This window comes from Otolemur garnettii, unplaced genomic scaffold (genome assembly GCF_000181295.1).
Source record: "Otolemur garnettii isolate 467f Iridium unplaced genomic scaffold, OtoGar3 scaffold00006, whole genome shotgun sequence".
Lineage (NCBI taxonomy): Eukaryota > Metazoa > Chordata > Mammalia > Primates > Galagidae > Otolemur > Otolemur garnettii.
In genome coordinates, this window is record NW_003852401.1 from 31,203,485 (window position 1) to 31,209,374 (window position 5,890).

General features: G+C 35.6%; 1 pseudogene across 1 annotated transcript; it reads left to right on the forward strand.

Annotated features, from left to right (window-relative positions):
• The first annotated feature begins 4,740 nt into the window (after positions 1 to 4,740).
• On the forward strand, positions 4,741 to 5,556 carry LOC100941624 (annotated as a pseudogene). The gene has a single exon (XR_002771067.1). The product of XR_002771067.1 is annotated as a transmembrane protein 126A pseudogene (transcript).
• The last annotated feature ends 334 nt before the right edge of the window (positions 5,557 to 5,890 follow it).

Here is a 5,890-nt window from a genome sequence, read left to right on the forward strand (position 1 = left end):
GTGCTTCCAAGTATTGGTCAATTTCCTTCAGATTTTCATATTTCTGAGAATAAAGTTTCTTGTAATATTCATTAAGGATTTTTTTAATTTCTAAGGGTCTGTTGTTATTTCATCTTTACTATTTCTGATTGATGAAATTAGAAATTTTACACTTTTTTCTTGGTTAGGTTGGCCAAAGGTTTATCTATTTTATTAACCTTTTCAAAAAACCAACTTTTTTATTTATTGATCTGTTGTATAATCCTTTTGTTTTCAATTTCATTTAATTCTTCTCTAATTTTGGTTATTTCTTTTCTTCTGCTGGGTTTGGGAGTGGAGTGTTCTTCTTTTTCCAGTTGTTTGTGATTTCCCATTAGGTTACTAACTTCCTCTCTTTCCATTTTCTTGAGGAAGGCTTGCAGTGCTATAAATTTCCCTCTTAGGACTGCCTTTGCAGTATCCCAGAGATTCTGGTAACTCATATCTTCATTATCATTTTGTTCCAAAAATTTGGTAATTTCCTTCTTGATCTCATCTCTGACCCACCTATCATTCAACACAAGGTTATTTAGCTTCCATGATTTTGTATAAGTCTGCAGATTTCTGTTGTTACTCAGTTCAACTTTTATTCCATGATGGTCCGAGAAGATGCAAGGAATAATTTCTATTCTTTTACATTTGCTAAGGTTAGACCTGTGAACTAAGATGTGGTCAATCGTGGAGTATGTTCTGTGGGCTGATGAGAAAAATGTGCATTCAATTTTATTAGGATGAAATGTTATGTAGGTGTCTGTTAAATCCAAATGTTGAATGGTTAAGTTTAAATCTAAAATTTCTTCGCTAAGCTTCTTGTTGGACAATCTATCCGACACTGCCAAAGCAGTATTAAAATCTCCGACTATGATGGTGCTGGGCAAAATCAAGTTGCTTATGCCTATTAGAGTATCTCTTATAATTTGAGGTGTATTCTGGTTTGGTGCATAAATATTGATAATTGAAATCTCATTGTATTGAGTATTACCCTTAACAAATATAAAGCGACCATCCTCATCTTTCTTACTTTTGTTGGTTTAAAGCCTATTGTATCTGCTAATAAAATTGCAACACCTGCTTTTTTCTGTTTTCCATTTGCCTGGAATATAGTTGACCATCCCTTCACTCTGAGTCTATATTTTATTTATCTCTTAAGGTAAGATGAGATTCTTGTATGCAGCAGATATCTGGCCTGAGTTTTTGTATCCAGTCAGTCAATCTGTGCCTCTTTAAGGGACAGTTTAAGCCATTTACATTGATTAAGAATATTGATAAGCCTGGTAAAATTTTGGGTATCTAGTTTTTTGAAAGTCCAGTGGACATTTTCAATCCTTTTGCCACTGTGGAAGTTGGATTTTGATCAAACGTTTCTGAGTGAGTTTACTTTTGTGGTGGAGGATTGCACTGGTCATTATGGAGGATAGGTCTGAGAATATCCCGGAGAGCTGATTTAGTTATCACAAATTTCTTCAACATGTAAATATCATTAAAGTATTTAATTTCTCCATCATAAATGAAACTCAGTTTAGCTGGATATGGGATCTTGGGGTGAAAATTGTTTTGTTTTAAGAGATTAAAAGTCGATGGCCACCCTCTTCTAGCCTGAAAGCTTTCAGCAGAGAGATCTGCAGTCATTCTAATATTCTTCCCCTTGTAGGTTATGGTTTTCTTACGTCTAGCTGCTTTCAGAATTTTCTCTTTCATATTAACTTTAGTGAAGTTAATTATGATGTGCATGGGGGATGTCTTATTCAGGATGAGTCATGCTGGGGTTCTGAAACTGTCTGCTATCTGAATTTCAGAATCTCTTGGCATATCTGGAAAGTCCTCTTTCATAATTTCATGAAGAAGAGCCTCTGTGTTTTGTGAAGCAACTTCATCGCCTTCAGGGATTCCTATAAGGTGAGTATTAGTTTTCTTCTAATTATCTCAGAGTTCTCTGAGAGAATGATCCATTTTTCTCTTCATTTCTCTTCATCTTTGAGCACTTGGGTGAGTTCAGAAGTTTTATCTTCAATGTCAGAGATCCTTTTTTCTACCTGCTCCATTCTGTTACTGAGGGATTCTACCATATTTTTCAGGTCTTTGATGGCTGCAAACTCTTGCCTCAATGTGTCAAAATCTTTGGTCATTTTATCTTTGAAATCATTGAATTCTTGAGACATCTTTTGAATAATTTCTTGAAATTCTAATTCCCTTCTTTCCTCCATTTTGTTAATCTTATGTGCTATCCAGATTCTGAACTCAATTTCTGACACTTCACCTCAGGATACCGCCATTTCAGTGTGGTTCCCTCTCAACTGACCATCCTCTGGTAGTTCTCGGGCTGCCGGCTGTGGCTGCCAGGAGCACATGGCTCTGGCAGTTCTGGGGCCACTGGGTGGAGGAACTGGGAGCGGGGATCACCCCCCAGAATGCATGGCTCTAGCAGTTCTGGGGCTACCTGGCTTGGGTGCCTGAGGCAGGGATTGGCTCCACTGCTGCCACCTGTTGAGGGCACACAGCTCTATCAGGTCTCCTGCAGCAGGAGCAGGAATCGCTTCTACCTGGGGAACACATGGCTGCAGAAGGTCTTTGGGTGCTGGGCCACTACTGGGCACTTGGTGCCACAGGGGTGGAGGATACTGCTCTTGGGCCTCCCCTCACTGTCTCTGTAGGCAAGGGGGAAAGGGTGGACTGGAAATTCAAAATGGTCGTGAAAATGTTGGTTCAATTTTTCTGCCTGGTGAGAGAGTGTTTGGAATCTCAGCAGAGTCCCTCTAGGGAAGTAGATCCCGCTTCCTGTAGCTCTCACACGTGGGGTGAGATACTAGGTAATCAGTTCACTGCTCCATTGTAGAAAACTTATAGGAGCAGACAAAGAGAAAACAGAGAAAAACACAACTTTCTTGGTGGAAGGGATGAACACTTTGGGATGTATTATGTACCTGTAGATTGCTTTCCTGGAGTCACAACTTGCCTCAGCAGAGGTGTCTGCAGATATCACTCTTCTCTCTCTCCTGGGCTCCCAGGCCTCAACTTTATTGGGTATTTTCTGGACATTATCCTTCCCTCTGGATAGGAGCTTCTGTCAGAGGCTGACACTTGTTGTCCATCTTGCCCCTCCTCCCATACTTTTGAATTTTTTAAAGGTTTGGCACCCAAAACAATAAAAAATCTTTAGAAATGATATTCAGATAAAGAAGTTATTAATACACTACAAAAAGTAATATCTCAACAAAACATATGGGTTTATATAACAGATTTTGTAAAATAATGAATGTCTACTTTGTTATATTAGCTTTCTATATTTATTAACTTACTCTACCAATTGTAATCTTTTTGTTATAAAATTACTTTGATAGCTACAATAGTCAAATTATAATTTTTCTGTTTAAAACACTAATAACTCAAATGTTGCCTCAGTAAAATAAAAGAGTACCTCCTACAGATCTAACTTGAACTCTGTATGTTTATACTTTCAAAGAAGGAAGGGAATACTTAGTTTATTTCTTTAATAATAAGAGTGGCTTTTTTATATAGAGGAAATATTCAGAGAAGACAAATTTTATCCTTTATATATGTAGATTTTTTAGTTGTAGGTTGGGAAGTAAAATGATGGACACAATTCTAAATATTCATACCACCACTCACTCTTCTAGCCCTGGAATAATAGAACAGTCACAAAGATATACCAAGCATTAGAAGAAAAATCAATGTTTATTACAAGTTATATTACACTATTTTCTCTACTTTTATATCTTGCTCTTATATTGTGAAGAATATTCACCCCTTTTAGCGATAAGCTGTTATTTTGATGGAAGAAAAAGCATTGGAGATTTATTCTGTTATGATTTTATACAAACTTAGTTACATGAAGTAACAGAAAAATTGAATATAATAAACTTTCCTCTCCAAGTGGATACATATCATTCAAATTCTTGAAGTGCTTTTGCTCAGCTGAACTTAAAGTTTGCAGTAATTTTGCATGCCAAGTATATGTTAAATCTGTGCACCTGTTTCAGAAATTGAATATTTTCATCATTCATGATTTTATTCATTGAAATGATCCACACTTACACTTTCTAAAAATATATCAAAGTTTGAAACTCTGAAGAAATTAAAAACACCAAGTTTTTATAGCAGAAAATCTGTAAAATTGTTTTCCTTAAAAATTATATTGTTTTAAATGTATGTACTTAAAAATTCAGAATGCAAACCATTGTTGTCTAGATGCTGTACATACATTTTCTCACCCAATAGCAGTCCGTGATAAAGTATCTAACATATGAAGAGCCAATTAATCATTAACATTGAATGTCTTTCTTTACCACATCTTTTCAGTTTGCAAAATCTATACGGGAGCTCATACACGTCCAACATAACCTGTTGGACTTGACTTAGTATGAACTTGATGATTTTTATGAGTAAATGACACAAACAGGTTCTAGGTTAACAAATTATTCTCTTTCCCATTGACAATTCCTACAGAGTGTTCCTGCACTTTCCCTTAGAGAAAGCAGGTGTCTTTTCCTATCTCTCTACTTGATGTCCACTGAATTGGGAGGTGTTTTAATACTGATTACAGCAATATAATTTATTGAATGTCATTCACTATAAATATACTGAATTGTCTGGTTACTCTATGAAGAGGCAGCTAATTGCAGTAACAAAGGAGTCTTCTACATAGAAGATGATGTACAAATAGAAAAAACACTCAACTTAATACGTTTAAAAGAAAATCACTTTTAAAAGACAAATCCCATTGTAGCAAGTCCATTAAAGCTCAATTTTTTTTGCCAGATTGAGTCACGTGTCAGCCAAAGATGGGTGCACCCAAGAGAGTTAGACAAAGGTTGCAGTGAATCTCGGACATAGCTGAGGAAAATTGAGAGGGCAGCGGCTCCTGAGAGGAGGAGAGCATAAGGCTCACTATGGAAAATCATAAACCAGATGATACTAAGGAAAACCAAACTTATTTCATTACCATAACCAGAAAAATTAATCAGCTTCCAGAAACAGAAAGGAATTTACTTGAACATGGATCAGTATATGTTGGACTTAATGCTGCTCTTCGTGGCCTAATATCAAACAGTCTTCTTTGATACACGTTGAATGTGACAAAAGCTCATATTGCTGCTGGCTTACCAATGGCAGTGCTTCCATTTCTGACAACAGATATAGCTTACAGTAGTTTTGTAACTTTACCTTTGACTACAGGTGAAATGAACCGTGAAACCTGTACTGTAACCCAGAGTGGATTGACTGGTCTTGTTTCTGGTGGTCTGTATCCTGTTTTCTTGGCTATACCAGTGAATGCTTCCCTAGCAGCCAGGTATCAGTCAGCTCCGCTACCAGAAAAAGGAAACATCTTAATATACTGGATTAGAATTTTTAAGCCTATCTTTAGAAAGATGTTATTTCCCATTTTGCTCCAGACTGTGTTTACAGCATATCTTGGATCTAGACAATATAAACTACTTATAAAGTCCCTTCAATTACCTGAACCTGGCCTAGAAATTCACTAATTTTAAGCAAATTTGTATACACACAAAAATAAAATGGCAAAAATAAAAAAAAATAAAAAATTTTAAAAAGCTGAAAATTTTTATAAGGGCTGCTTCTAATAAGTGATACCTCAGTTAAGTTGTAGAAGAAAATTCTTTTTACATAATTTTATATAATGGCAAAAGTTACAGTGGAATTTGGATATAAAATAAAATAAAAAGGGAGTTCATCATGGTATTCCTTGAAGATAAAAAGGGAGTTCATCTTGATATTCCTTCCAAGTTTATGAGCTTATAAATATTATTCATAATTTGGTATTCCTACAAGAAAATATATTTTTTATAAATGTATTATGCCACATTTAACTACACATGTGAATATTTCTTTATAT